This window comes from Cricetulus griseus, chromosome 4, assembly GCF_003668045.3.
Source record: "Cricetulus griseus strain 17A/GY chromosome 4, alternate assembly CriGri-PICRH-1.0, whole genome shotgun sequence".
Taxonomy (NCBI): domain Eukaryota; kingdom Metazoa; phylum Chordata; class Mammalia; order Rodentia; family Cricetidae; genus Cricetulus; species Cricetulus griseus.
Genome location: NC_048597.1, coordinates 178,798,163 through 178,814,378, shown reverse-complemented (window position 1 = coordinate 178,814,378; position 16,216 = coordinate 178,798,163).

Sequence of the window (16,216 nt, the reverse complement as noted above, 5' to 3'; positions counted from 1 at the left end):
TCCTGAACAGGTAGCTTAGCCTTCTGACTGGGTATATCACTGGAAGACTGAACACCTAAATCCCGGAAGGAGCAGATGAGACACTTGACCTAGAGACCCACCACAGGAAGATTAGGTTCATTTGTGACAGCTGGGGCCAAAAATGTCACCTCCAGCCTTCCTTCCTGTTTGAGAGGGTGGATCCTTGGCCAGGAGTCCTTGTTGTCAGGGCAGCCAGATTTAGAAAAATATGAAGCATTCATAATCTGCAAGATGGGGTTGTCAAAGAATCACCATAGCAACCAAAAGTGAAATTGGGATGATGACCACCAACTAGTAAGGGGACTCTTTTTAACTCACACTCTCTATGCCAATTGTTAATAAAGGTGTCATATCTCTGACTTAATAAGAACAATGACAGTGGGATTGGGGCTGAGCACCACCCAAACAAAAGAGAGACGCCTGAGGGGCAGACCAGGAAATGGGGTGAGAGTTTCCTGAGTACCATCACTGTGCTTCCAGACATATATACCTGAGGGCTCAGCAGTCTAGGAAAGGTGTATGGCCATTCTTCAAAGGGACAGCCCAAGACTCAGGAAGGCAGGAGGAAGCTGGGTGAGGTTGGCTGGTAACTATCAGAACTCATCCTCTAGGGCACAAGATCAACTCAGGTGAAAAAGCCAACGAGGACCTTATGACCTTATGCGTAAGCCCCAGCACCAGCTGTGCTCAGGACATTGGAGCCCAACTCACAGTCCCAGAGATGGTCACAATTTACAGAATACAAACAATTGACCCACAGAAATTGGAACAATAGGGAACTGATCCGAAGGCCTCCCAGAGGAGGCCGCAATATAGGAAATGTGAAAGAAACACTTGACTCAGAACTGTGGGTAAACAGTTCTGAAGGCTTCCAAGAGGATGGCATTTACCTGATTACTAAGCATTGGAGTTTCACAGGAGTGAAGGGGTGATGCCTCAAGCGGTAGGGTTGTAAGTACAGTGGCCTGGGTTTAATAAGACAGTGGCTTAGAGGAATAAGGAACAATTCAGCAATTTCAGGGCTTGGGGAGGTACAAGAACACACATCATATTGGGGTCCCAGAGCATTCCAAGGTGGGGATGCAATCTAGAGAGGGAACTACCACCAGCGAGAACAGGGAAGCAGATGTTAGGCAGTCAACACTCTATTACCCCATTTATTCCTCATAGCGAGATGTGCAGGTAGCCTTATCCCCGTTTAGTAGATGGCCAGGCCAAAGCACAGAGAAGTTTGGTAACTATCCCAAATTTACATAGCTAATAGAGGTGGGATCTCCTAGCTACTCTGTTGAAGTCACCCAACTAACAAAGGACAAGGTTCTATGTTGGTTTTTTAAAACTTGTGGTTTATTTGCTTGTTTACAGATGTTTTAAATTTTTAATTCTTTGATAATCTATAGTATATATTTTTAAAGATTTATTTATTTATTTCTATATATGTGTTTTGCCCGTGACTGTGTGTGTTTGCCTCATGCATGCCTAGTACCTGCAGAGGTCAGAAGATGTCATTGGATCCCAAGGAACTGAAGTTACAGATGGTTGTGAGCCACTATTTTGGTGTTGGGAACCAAACCGCAGCCTTCTGGAAGAGCAACCGGTGCTCTTAACCACAAGCCTCTCCCCAGTCGTTCTACAATATATTTTTATCACATCATTTCCCATACCCCAGCTCCTCTCAGACCCTCTCCCATGCCTCGACACCCAGCTTCATGTTCTTTTTCTCTCTTTAAAAGAAAAGACACTAAAAACTGTAGAATCTGATTTATGTTGAACAACTGCTCCTGAGCATGGGGCAGCCTGCCCTGGAGTGTGGGTAATATATTCATTGTCCTTCCACTGAAGAAAACTGATTTCCTTCCAGCCCCAATCACTGTGAATAACTTCTTGGCTAGGGTTGGGATTTGTGCTTACTCCTCCTTCATCATGCTGGCATTTTGCCTGGCTTGAGCTTGTGCTGGTCTTGCGTGTGTTGGTACAGCCTGTGTGAGTCCATCTGTGCATCTGCCCTTGTTTTGTCTGGAACATCATCCACCGCTTCTACTTCTTGCAATTGTCCCACCCCTCTTCTTCATGGATCCCTGAGCCTTGAGAGGAAGGATGTGAAAGGCATCTCATTCAGGGCTGAGCACTCCAAGGCATCTCCCTTTCTGCACATTGTCCAGTTATGGGTCTATGTGTTTATTACCATCTACTGCAAAAAGATGCTCCGGTGAGAGTTAAGTGATACACTGACGTAGGTATAGTAATATGTCATTAGGAGTTGTTTTATTGCTATCTTCATTTTGTAGAATAATAGTAGTAGGTTTTCCCATGGGCCCATGATCTATCTAGTTTTAGGTTTTGGCCTCATCAATAGTATCAGGTATGAGTTCCATCTCATGGAGTGGCCCTTAAATCCAATCAAAAAGTGGCTGGTTATTCCCATAAAACTCTTACCACTATTGTACCAGTGGGCTATCTTGCAGGCAGTTCATGATTATAGCTCATAGGGTTCATAACTGGTTGAGATTGATGATTGCCTTTCTCTAGTAGTGTGTATAGCAATTCTAGCTCTATGAATATTAGCCAGTAGGGGTGAGGCTTCCAAATGAGTGCCAGCTAGAATCCTCCATGTTCTATACCATAAATATATGGTGTCGTCAGCAGTAGGGTCTCACTGTCAAGTTGTGAAGAGTAACCACAGCATAGCCTACAGTATTTAGGGTGTGCGACCAACAATACAAAAAGACGTAACCTACTCCTGGTACTAGGTATTTTGTTTGGTAGCATGTGATATCTAATTTGGGTATTATCTTGCCCATTATATGGTGTCTCCATTTAAATTCCTTTGAATGTATAAATATGGAAGCCTCTTTGGTAGTAGGTTTTTATACCAGACTTTTCTGGGCAGTGATTGTGGGCACACCATTAATCCCAGCACTCGAGAGGCCAAGGCAGGTGGATCTCTGAGTTTGAGGTCATCCTGGTCTACAGAGAGAGTTCCAGGATAGCCAAGACTGTTACACAGAGAAACATGTCTCAAACAAACAAACAAAAAAGTTTTATATTTGTGTGTATATGCACACATCTTTGTGAGTTTAGATGCAACACGGGGCCATAGGGCATTGGGTTCCCAAGAACTGTAATTGCAGGTAGTTGGAACTTGTATGCTGCCTTGCATGGGTGCTAGGAACTATATTCCTCTGGAATACCAGTGTGCCGTGGTAACTATATGACGAGAGACATTCACCTGGGGATTTTCATTTAAACATCCTTCATCCTGAACACAACAGAATTGCTTACCCTGAGTCCCCCAGAGTAAGAAAGCTCCTGACCTTGTGCCCAGGTATAGACTGGAGCAGAGGACAAGATGGCCTGTCCAGGGACAGTAGCTGAGAAGGTCAAGGCAAGGCCCAAGCCCTTGGGGCTGTATTCAGAGTTCACTGTCAATTCTAGCTTCAGGAACTCTACAGTTTGGGGGAAAAAAAGTTTGATTCTCTTTGGCTTGGAACTCAGTGCTGCAGGAATGCTTCCGGTTTCATCAGAAGGCTGACTGTATTCCACAGGCATTCAGAGCTTGAGGGACCCCGGATATAAAAAGGCCTGCATTCCCAGTGCTCTAACATTATTGGGATTGACAGAGAAACAGGAAGGGAAAAGCCATGACTGGTGACTTCTCAGCTCCTAGGGCTCTGTAGAAAACATTCCTTCTTTCCTAAGACCTTAGACAGGTCTGAGAAGTCAGTCCCTCTTCCACTGTGGACCAAGGCTAAATTAAGGCAGAGCTTTGGGGAGGGGCAGGAGCTCAGGCTGAGCAGGGCATGAGCTAGAGCTGACCTTCAAAGGAAGAGGGAAGCATTTGGCTGATAGCAGCAGTGGAGGATGTTTTGGGCTGCAGGGTGGGGAGGAGATGGGGGAGAAAAGACCATGAAAGGCTAAAACTGTGATGTTTGGAAACAGAGATCACCTGCCAGTGCTACAACTTGGAATTCAGAGCTTCAGTCCCAAAGGGAAGAAGAGAAACACAGTGAGCCTCACACCACTGCCACTCTGCCTCAAGGCCACAGTCTTCAGACCTGCAGGTCTGATATATCAGGAACATGACAGCCCTGCCACATGGACCGTGTCCTGGAAGGGAGCCATATTTGCTGATGTAATCCATGCTGGCCACACAGTTTCCAGCTCCAAACACAGAGGAAGAGTACTGTCCTCATCCCAGATGGTTTGGGCCACAGGGGGCAGTGTGGTTTCATGGGACACTAGTAGAGTGTCCCTGTTTCTCTTGTAGGACAAAAGTTTCTAGGAGAAACTTAAGAAGCAAAGTATAGGTGAATAGCTTTGTGTGTCTGTAAAACTTCTTGAGGGCTTCAAGACACATGTATTCAGTATCTCCAAAAGGGTCATGGTGCTCTCATGTCAGTGTTTTTGTCCATAGGGAATTTCTGTTTTAATTATATGGTCTAGGGACAAATGCTCTTGGAACCACACCTTGGATTTATTGGAGTTCTACTCTAAAATTGCACTAGAATTATTTTCTGCCTATATTTATATCTCTGAAACAACCCCCTCTATGTCACAGGCAAAGTTCACATCTTGTCACATGTCACCAGCTTCCAAAACTATGAAATTTAGACAAGATAGATAGCCTAGGTGAAGGTTAGTTTGTGACCAGTGTTTATGAGCTGTTTGTGGGCCCTCTAATTTGAACTTGAACACACAACAAAAAGATTGTTCCTAAACAGCTACCACCTACCACAGCTGTCTCCTTCCTTCCTCGTCTTATCCCTCATGTGACTCCACCCTAGCATGGAGTAACATGACTGCCCAAAATAGCTTGTCTAAGGAGTGCTTTCCAAGGGGTCCCTTCCTAACACAGTTTCAAGGAAACACAGTTTGATCCTTAATATTCCTGGCACCTCCTAGTCACACTCTCCACTGACAAGGGATCTGTTAGTGTTCCTAGTGCTGTGCTGTAACACCAGACCAAAAGCAGTTAGGGAACAAGGGGTTTTCTCACTTCCAATTCCACATCACAGTTCTTCATCAAAGGAAGTGACGTCAGAGACTCAAGGCAGGAGCCTGAGGCAGGAGCTGAAGCAGAAGTGATGGAGGAGCACTGCTACTGGCTTGCTCCCCATGGCTTGCTCTGCCTGCTTTTCTTATAGCACCTAGGATTACTAGCCCAAGGTGGCACTGGCTGCAGTGAGCTAGGCCCTCCCACATCATTCATCCATCAAGAAAATGCCCTACAGACTTCCCTACAGGCCAATCCTTTGGAGGTATTTTCTCAATTAATATTCTTTCTTCCCAATGACCCTAGTGAAAAGTTTCTGCACCCGATAAGCCTCTCCACTGATGCAGCAATCCAAATCAGATCAAATGAAACCGAATTAGAAAAAGCCCATATTTAATGGATACAATGCTCCTGGATGGCCTTCCAGCCCCCCCAAAGAGGAGATGGGAAAGAAAGACTGGAAAACCACATGTGTGTTTTCTAGGGTGGGGGAAGTTTAAATACCCTGTGGGAGTGGTCCTGAGTATCTCTCGGGGAGGGGTCATCATTTGGCGGGCTTTCTGAGATGCAGTAGGATTTGGAAAGAGATAGGGGAGGGGGCTTAGGTGGAACTTCTAGTATAACATTCCAAATTCTTTGGGTATATGGATGCCAGCGGCTGGGATGAAGCTTCTATCATAACACCTAGCTTGTGTCAAGTTGACATAAAAAAAACAAAACAAAACAAAAACAAAAACAAAAACAAAAAAAACCTAGCCAACCCAAAGGAAGTTGTTACTGAAATATAGAAAAGACTTCAGAAGGTGTATCCTGGCCTCGATAAGATAGTACTCATGATCTGAACCCACAGAGGGTCATCTAGAAGAGATGGGGGCGGGGTGTAGGGAGCAGCAGAGAGAAGGGTTTCTTTAGTAAACCCTGCAGGCCCCTGACCATAGGCACTTGCAGTTCAACACCTCAGGCTTTCTTTATTTCCTGTCTGGAGACAAAAGAAGGAAGCAAAAAGAACATACAAGAGCTTTGGATTTTAGAGAGACATGGCGTTGAGCAAGCCATTAGCTTTCAAGACCATTGGGAATGCATGATTAGCATCCTGTATAACTCCCGCACTTCCTTTCTAAGTACAACAGTGACCATGGAGAGTTGACTGGAAGCCAAGGGTGCTCTGACTGGGTCAAGGAAGATACCATTCCTCTTACTAGTGGTTGGGTCTGAACTGTGCATACACCCTGATTCTTCTGAGGGGAGAAGAAATGTCTGCTGGAAGTGTTGGACTCTCTCTCTCTCTCTCTTTTTTTTCTCTCTCTCTCTCTCTCCCATAGTAGTGATGAATGAAGAAGCCACTTTTAGCCATATATTTAAGCAGCCTCGGGATGGATTCCACCCCAAAGATGACAGAGTAAAAGCAATCAAAACTCCATACTTTTAGTTACCTTGTTGATCAGCACTGGGGGTGGGAGGTAGAGGGTGGATGGGGCTGGAGGATCCCCCATCGCTTAGCAATCAAATCTAGCCAATCAGTGAGTTCCACTTTCAGTGAGAGTTGGGAGACAGAGGCAGGTGGATCTCTCTGAATTCGAGGCCAGCCTTGTCTACAGAGTGAGTTCTAAGACAGCAAGGGTTGTGAGAAACTATGTCTCAAAACAAACAAAAAGGTAGGGAGCAACTAAAGAAGACATCAACCCTTGGCCCTGACTCCTGAACTTTATATGCACAAACTGGGGTCCTCTTTTAAGAGCAGTACCTGCTCTTAACTGTCTCTCTAGCACTCCAAGCACTTCTAGAATGACATGTTGGTAATGCCTACGTTCCAGAATGGGGCTTACTTGGTGAGTATGAAAAGTATTAACAGCTCAGTGCAGACAGCAGAAGGAACAGACAGCAAGGGTCCCTAGCCTCTCCTGGACTTGGGGATGAGTAATTGGGGCACAGGTTTTCCTCTTTCCTGCCATGTAGTAAGCCTGAATAAGCTACAACTATCTGTAGCCATCACCTACAAAGCAAAACATCTGAAGAATGTCTGGTATTCAGGGTACGTGGTGTGTATGGTGTGTTTTTTCTGTTCTTCCTCACTGGGGATGGAAATCCCTAGCTATTTTGTCTGGAGGCATCAGCAAGGACCTGAGGACCCTTAGACTGAAGGTGGGGGAGGGAAAAGACATGCTAGGCTCCTGCTCCCAGGGCTGGATGGTTTCCACCATTGTTTGAATTAGAAAAGTTGTATTGGTGTGGGGATGGGGCCAGCATCTCAGGGACTGGAGGGTGGGGAGTCTTTGAGAGTCTAGCTCTCTACCTACACACAAAGGACAGAGCTGGTGTTCATGAGATATGGTGCAAGTTCTGACCAGGCAATCTTGAGCACAAGTCTTGGCCCCCAGAACTTTTCTTTTTGTATGCAACCAGGCCCTTTTCATAATCCCCCTTGGGGCTGGAAGGTGAGCGACATTGATGTTTGACAGCTAGCAGGTCTTTGAAGAATTCATTCCAGGCTCCGTCTACTAGGTTGTTCTGGGTTTTGCATTTTGTTTATTTAGTATGTGCTGCTTGCCATGGCATGTGTGTGGAGGTCAGAGGCAATGTGCAGGAATTGTTTCTCTCTTTCCAACAATGTGGGTCCTGGGGATTAAACTCAGGTCATCAAGATTGGTGGCAAGTGCCTTTTACCCACTGGACAGTCTCACTAGTCCTCTGTAGGTATTTTAGAAATATTTCTATCTTACAGGTAACATTCACGGTGGGTATATAATATGCCAGCTGCAATCTTGGGAACATCTTAAAATACTAGCATATTTATCCCTGCAAAGAAGGCACTAATCCCTTTATACAGACGGAGAAAGTGAAGCAAGAGAAGGTTGAAATACTTCACTGATTCCATGCAGGTGATAAACAGCCTGTTTCAGAATGGAGACAACCATGTCAGTGGTGAGGGGACACTGACATCAACACTGCCATCTTCAACAGCCTGAGAAGTTCCCCCAGACTTGTAGGGACCTGGACTCAGGTAGCCTCAATACTCAAAAGAATTTCAAGATTAATTGGTTTATGATGAAGAGAAGTTGGAAAGTTTATTAAGATATTTTTAATATAGGCTGAAACATGAGAGATAAAAGAGAGATGCTCAGAAAATATGTAAGACAAACCTAAAAGGCAGTGTGTGCTTCCCAAGGCAGAGTAGGGGAAAGCAAGATATTCCCAGTGTGGTTATAGGCTCCTCAAGGTAGAATAAGCAATTAAATGTCTTAGCATTAGCAGGATACATCATTTGGGAGGCTTTCAAGTTACAGCTCAAAAGACTACCTAGAAACCCCACTGCCACATTAATCTCCTTTGATAAATGAGATAAGGGAGGTAACTCTGGAGATGCCTTGGATGGAATTACAATCCGGTACACTGAAAGTCGGGTCTGTTAGGGTCACCCATGGGTCTAGGGGTCTAGTGTATGCCTTTTCCCTGTAAGTGGGACTTGCAGTGAAATTCTTGGAAAGGTGTACAGCTGTGAAAGGAGAGGAAAGGCTTTGGGCAGTTGAATTGTCCTTCGGTCTTGCTTTGCTGCTGTATGAGGCAGGGTTCTCTAGAGGAACAGGAGAGAGAGAGAGAGAGAGAGAGAGAGAGAGAGAGAGAGAGAGAGAGAGAGAGAGAGAGAGAGAGAGAGAGAGCATGCATGTGTCTGCACACGCATGGGCACGTGTGTGTGATCTATTAGAATGACTTACAGGCTGTGGTCCAGCTAGTGTACCCGAAATGGCTACCATTGGAAAGTCTAAGAATGTAGTGAATGCTCAGTTCACGAGGCTAGATGTCTCAGCTGGTCTTCGTATATGTTGGAAGCCCCAAAGAAGTAGGCTCTATCTAATGCCAGTGAAGGAATGAACTTGCCAGCGAGAGCAAACAGAGAGAGACACAAGCAAAGAGAGATGCTTCCTTCTTCATGTCCTTCATATAGGCTGCCAACAGGAAGCGTGGCCCAGATGAAAGGTGGATCTTCCCGCCGCAAAAGAGCCACATTAAAAGTAGTCTTCCTGCTACTTTTTAAGAAAATCCCTCACAGGTGGAGATGGAGACAGAAGGATCTGTGACTCTTGCTGGTTCACCAGCTTAGAAAAGCTGGTGAGCTCCAGGTTCAGTGAGAGACTCTGTCTCAAAAGATAAAGTTGGCCCTGATGGTTCAGTGAACATCGTGGAAGAGAGGGCAGAAAGCGGGGTTGGGACAAGCGCTGTGAAATGTCGACTTCTCCACATGATGGCTGTTGAACTCATGAACTCACTGCAGCTATGGCTACCTGCACAAGACCCACACAAGATCAATCAAACAAGAACAGTGAGCAATCCATGGAGACTGGGTTAGCAGACGGAGGGAGGAGGGAAAGAAAGAGAGAGGGGGAAGGAGGGAGGGTAAAACTGAGGAATGTGTTTGGAGGGAGTGGTATTTACTAGAAGTCTAGGAGAACACCAGATGATAGATACCAGGAAAACTGTGTATCCTTTTGGGGTTCTTAATCCCATTAATAAAAGAATTTAAGAAAAGACTCAAAACTGAAGCTGGAAGACAATTAGAATCTAAAAGAAAAATCCCAGAGTAGACAAGCTATATAGTTCAACAGCTGCCTTGAGGAGGAGTGTGGAGGGGAGAAGAAGGAAAAACAGCCATGCCATTTGAATTAAGCCTGCTTGGAGGTCAGTCACATGGTGGCAGTCCACATGGTGGAGGGGGGGTGGGGACTTTAAAGAATTAAGAAGCCCAGAGTGTGAGGGAAAACATACTTAGAACATAACTTTGTTTTAAGAAGGAAAAGGAATTGATGCTTTTCTGACTAATTCAGAAAATTGAACAGACTTACCAAGCTATATATGGCTGTGGCCCTTCTAAGGTCATTGCTCTAGGGTGTCTCATTAAAGGACAATTATTCTGCCTATCTCTTTAAAATAGCTTCAGGTGAGCCTGTCTGCCTAAGGGGCAGTCCGTTGGCCAGGTGATTGGCCAGCCCAGTTGGAACGTTAGGTCTCCACTCAGGCCAGAGATTTCATCCTCTTGACCAGAAGGAAGCAGTTTTCCCATAATGGACTGCTGTGTCATTGTCCCCTGAGAAGAGGTAACACTAAAATCACTTAGGAGATGGGTTGAAATTGGGAAACACATACAACCCATTCTCACCCTAAAAATCTGGGGAGTCCTAAGGCTGTCCACTAGAAGGGACCAAAGTCTGGACTCGAGTTCAAGCCCCCACCTCCATGTATAGGCTCCAGGGAAGGATGTTCATTTAGGACAGTAGAAACCAGAGCTCCCTTCTGGCATTCTTGGCTAGAGACCCAAGGGTGTCTCTAGTCCCCGAGGCTTTGGAGGCCCCAGTCCAGTTTCTGTCTCCTGTTCTTGTTAGCGGCAGGGAGAGTTGAGGGTGGACATGCTCAAAATATATTTTATATAGGTGTGGAACTGTTGAAGCATAAATCAAAGATATTCGGGATAATTAAATGGAGAAGTCAAGAAGACAACTGGTGTTCACTTCTGATGTCCACACTGATGCATGAGCACACACACACAGGAGGTGGGGAGATTTTTGTTTTGTTTTGTTTTTTAATCAGGATAACAGTATCCTTTCTTCAACATCATAAGTTTTTGGGTGTTTTTTTTTTTTTTTTTTTTTTTTTTTTTTTTTTTTTTTTTTGCCAGAACCAAGAGTGGATATAATAGGATGGAGTGCATCATGGTCTGGCTTCCTTGTGTCCAGGGAAAAAAGTCTTTGACTTCAGCCCCTAGAGGTTAAAGGGAGCGTTTGATGGCTAGCAGGTGAGAAGTTACAAAGCCCTCAGCTCTGTGATGTCCCTGGAGCACTGATGCATCCAGATGAGGATGCGCCTCCTGCAGGCCATGCTGGGAAAAAGAGGATCATGAGTCTTTAAAGATATAAGTCACATGGAGCACTCAAAGCCTCCAGGAAGTACATTTTTGAAAATAAAGCTGTGGCCCAGTGTCATCTCACTGGGCACCCAGGATCAGCAGAGAAGGACACATGTCACAGTCTTCATTGGGAGTCAGAACACTAAAAGCGCAGAAGGGCAAAGCTAGAGCTTTGGTTGATGAATTTCTTACTTCAATTTTTTTTTATTATTTGTGTGTGTGTGTGTGTGTGTGTGTGTGTGTGTGTATTGACACCCATGACAACTTTTGGGAGCTTATTCTTTCCTTCCACCATATGGGTCTCTGGAATAGACCTCAGATCCTCACACTTGGCAACAAATTTCTTTACTCGCTGAGCCATCTCCTGCCCCTGTTGCAGTTAAGAAGTTTTATCGTTGTTGGAAGGCAGAAAAGGCTGTATTCTGAGGGCAGCAAAGGATGGCCACAGCAAAAACAACAGTAGGAGAGACATAGTAGCAAGAGGCAGAGGTGGCAAGTGAGTGAAACCACTTCCCTTGGATTTCTTTGAATCTGAGCCACTGCTGGAAGGTGCCGGCTCTGGCAGACCATGTCCCTTCCGTTATTCCTCCCTGGACATATCCATGAGAATGTCTCTTCACTGAATCCAAACTCAGGCACATTGACAAGATTGACCATCCCAAAAGGTGTCCCTGGCCTTCCTAGGCATGAGAGGGGCATTGGTGTTCTTTTCCCCAGCCACAGATGCACACTGAAGAAGCACAAAGAAGGTTACTTGCTGCAAAAACTTCACTGACTGGTGAATCCCTAGGACATCAAATCAGGCCTTTCAACCCCTGATGGAGCAGGGACTGGGTGTAGTCAGTCACTTCCCTTTTGGATAACCTTGAGATGGCTCTCAAGCCCAGGGGCCCTGGGGAAACCTACCTTCCCCTTCATGGTCTTGAAGGCCAGGATGTAATGATATCACTACACCCAAGATAAATGATAAATGGGTGTTTATTGGGGAACAATTACACAGAAAAATACAAAGAACTGCTGGAGCATTTCCCTGCTCCTCCTACCGGATCCACTGACCCACCAGAAAGAGCAAGCAAAGGTTAGATACACCTCAAGCTCCTCGCTTTCTGCTTCTGTCCACCTGAAACCACACCCAAAGGGGTGTGGCCACCATTACAGGTCCATAGACCAGACACCTACATGGTCTGACGCAGGAGGCAAAAGAAAAATACATCTGGCAGCCTAGCAGTCGGACCTTAGCAGGGGACCAATGAGCTTCCAAGCCTCTTGGTGTCTTAGGATGAAGAGGGGGTATCAATAAGTAACTTGATGAGATAAATTAGGAAAATAATTTGAATTTTAAGCCTGGAAACCCTCATTAGAATTCTACTGATGAGGGAGGATTTTGCAGATTTTGGTTGCAGAGCATTCACTTTTTTCATGATCACAGCAAAATGACAATTTAATATTCAGCTTTCCTCAGGGGCCTTATTACAAATGTTGTCCATCCATGCATGTAATCTCTCTCCCAGGGCAGCTCCTAGCAACTGGAGTTTGGGGAGGAGGTGGGTGTCTAGATGGAGACTCTTCTTCTTTGATCAACTGGCTCAGAGCCCAAAACTCACCTGACATCCTTTAGGCTCCATAGATGATCTCAGGCACACATGGATGTTATTAGAAATCAGGCCCAGTGGTACAGGTCAGGAATCACAACTACTTGAGAGGCAGAGGCAGGAGGATCACAAGTTCAAGTCCTGTGGGGCAAATTAGTGGGACTCTGCTTCAAACAGTTATAGCTTAGTGGTAGAATGCTTGCCAACCAAGCACAAAGTCTAGGTTCAATCCCCAGCATAGGAAGAAAGGAAAAAACGAGGGAGGGAGGGTGGGAGAGAGGCAGGGAGGGAGAGAGAGAGAGAGAGAGAGAGAGAGAGAGAGAGAGAGAGAGAGAGAGACAAGACCCTGGCTTTATTCTTAACAGAGTTGCTTCCCACTGGCTTGTTCCCCAGAGAGCTGGCTCACACGCTTCCCAGTGGCCCTGCCCCATATGCCCTGGAGGGTCCTCCCAGCCAGAGATGCTGCCATTTAACTCACTCTAAAGACTGTCACCAAGAACCCTAGGGTTCCCTTTTGTCACCCTGAATCTGCATTTGGAAATGACACTCCCTTCAAGCCACAGTCTGTCACACATCCTGTGTCTCTCCAAGTCCTCCTAAGCCCATGGTCCTTTCTCTTTCAGCTTCAAGTTCCCAAGGCAAACCTATAGAGATAGAAGCTACTTGGTTGTTACTATGAATGACTTTTTAAAAAGTCACTTACTTCTAGCTAACTCATAAACAAGAACACAACACAGCTGGCTGAAGGATGTCATGCAAACATTTGCCCAGATCCAAACACTATACCCCTCAGTGACTTCTCTGCAGTTACTGTCCATTCTGAAATCACTAACATCACTCAGGGTTTTAAATGTCCACTATAAAATAATTTTTAAATTTATTTTATGGTTATTGTTACTTCAACCCAGAAAGCTGAATCCATCTATCTGCTGTGGAAAAGAAAAATCTCAGGCAGAGCCGAAACTAGGAAAAAGCATGGCCTTGTAACTTCTTTCATGACCCCCTTGTCCTTTTGCCTGCATTCCATCCTTCCTAATCACCTAATAGCACACTCTCTTGGGTTTCTTTTCTGGATTTTGTATTATACTCACTCACACCTAGACCTCTTTACATAGATACAGATATACATTATAGGCTATTATAGGATCTGCATATGAGAACTGGTGTGTAATTTTGTATTCTTAGGTTTGGGTCACCCCACTATTACTCTGTCCAAATCTATCCATTTTTCTGTAAATTTAATTATTAAATTTTTCTTTAAGCTGAACAATATTCCATTCTGTGCGTGCATTCCATTTTCATAATCCATTCTTCTGTTGGTAGACATCTAGGTTGATTCCATTTCCTTGCTATCAGAAATAGCATCTTATTTTCATTGCTTAAAACCCCCTCTGTACTGTCAGTTGCTAAATTGTTTTACTGATTTACATTGCCAGGCAGATGTTAGCTTTTTAATGATATTACTAACCTTTTGGCACAGGCAACGCAATTGAAGAAAGTGCTCTCCAGGATACATTTTCATAATTTATGAATGGAGCAGCCAGAATAATGGCCCCAAAGTTGTTCACATCCCAATAACCAAAGATTGTGCTAAGTTACCTTGCACAGCAGAGGAGACTGTCAAGGTGTAATTAAATCAAAATGTTGAGAACTGAAAGAGCAGCTCATTGGTAAAGCACTTGATAGCATCCATGGGCTCCTGAATTTGACCCCCACTATCCCAGTAAATAAATAAGGTTGGGGTGCAGCTCTGATGGTAGAGCTGCCTATAATGAATAGCATTCATTTGTCCTTATATCATTTTTCTTATGTAAATTACACACATATATGCATACATGTTTTAGGAATGCTAAATAGGATTTAAGAGGAACTGGTCAAACACTAATTGTATTAGATGACATAGCCTGTTCGTGCTACGATTTACAGCACGTAGCACACCTTCTCCAGTTTGCCTGAATTTCAGGGCTGGTGGCTCCTTCTTCCATCTCCAGCACCAGCAGGAGCACTTTCAAATCATTTATTTGGGGGCTGGAGAGATGGCCCAGCAGTTAAGATTCTCTAATGCTCTTATAGAGGACTTGTGTTGGGTTTCCAGCACCCACATCAGGGGTAACTCTAATCTGGCAAATGAAAGGCCCTCTTCTGGCCATGCACTCAAAAATCATTTCTTGCCCTTCCTCCTTGGCTACATCTGTCTCTCTTTTCCTTTATGAGAATCTTGTTATTATATGAGACTCTTTTGGATAATCCAAAATAAGCTCCCTATCTCAAAATCTCTATTATTCTACGGTATTACTTTGAGACAGTGTCTCATGTACCCAGGCTGGTATTGAACTAACTCTGTAGCTAAGGGTGACCTTGAACCTCTGACCCTCCAGTCTCTACCTTCTGAGTGCTGGGATTATAGACTTGCTCTACCACACCCAGTTCATGAGGTGCTGGGATGGAACCCAGTGCTTCTTGCATGCCAGGCGGGTACTCTATCAACTGAGTACATCTCAAGCTCCATATCCTGCAAACAGTTTCAGTGTCACTGTCATTCTAAAAGTGTCTTGGAGAGTCCTGGACCACACTCTGAGATCCACTCTCTTTAGCCATTAGTATGTATCTAGATCATTTCATGCTCTTAACTTGAAATGTGTATCATCATTATTCCCATTTTATGAAGGGGAAAACAGAGGATAGGAAAGGCTTAAGAACTTGGCCCAGGCCACACAGCTACTAAACAGCAAGCCAGGTTCAGCCTGGCTCTCTCTGGCCCCTGAGTGGCATTTTCTCAGAGGATTTGCCTTATGGGAGCACTGGACTGAAACCCAAGCCAGAGAGCCCTGAGGTTAAGGGGGGATGTCACAGTGGAAAGGTGACCATGCAAGACATGGAGCAGGAGGTCCAGACTCCAGACTCAACTTCCTCTGAACACACAAAATGAGTACTTGCACTGACACTCCAGTCTGGGGAAAGACACAACCTGGAACACTGCAAAGGGCAGATGATTGGCTGTCAATCAAGGCACTCCCAACTGGGTAGGTAGCGGATACTTGAGAGCAAGACTCTGGGGTGCCACCCCTCCCGGCCATCAGCATTCGCCTCAGATCCAGGGTGAATCCTCAGGATCTGCCGGTCAGCTGCAAGCTGGGGAAAGTCTCAACCTGAGAAGGGAAGTGCCCTGTTCTCAGTAATCACATGGTGCAGAATCAGTCCAGAGGACCAGGGCCTCTTCCATAATAGGTGATTTCTCTCCAAAGCCTGCCAGTGGGAGTGTCCACTGAAAACCACCAAGGGTGGGTTTTATATTAGGACAGCATTCCACAGCTACTGCTAGCCATCCGCTGGGGAGGTCTGTTACCAATCTCAGGGATGTCAAAGACTCTTAAAGGCACAGACACTCACTTATACCCACCTAGGCAGGGAAGAGGGATCCTCAAGGCTCCCAGCCTCCACATGACAAACCCTAAGGCATCATCTCCAGTACCTACCCCACCCCAGGCCCAGGCTCCCATCCCTTATTCTGCTTTCCAGCTCCAAAGTGTGCTGGCACTGATACTGAGGGTGCCTTAGCTACCCACACACAGTCTCAGGAGCATGAGTGTCCACACAGCAGGCCCACCTGCCTTGGCACCTGAAGACAGACACCTGTCTCCTGGGTATGATGTCTGGAATCACGGGTGTCGGAAGCTCATATTCTGTGCTTGCTGTGTGCGCCCTGCTTGCCAC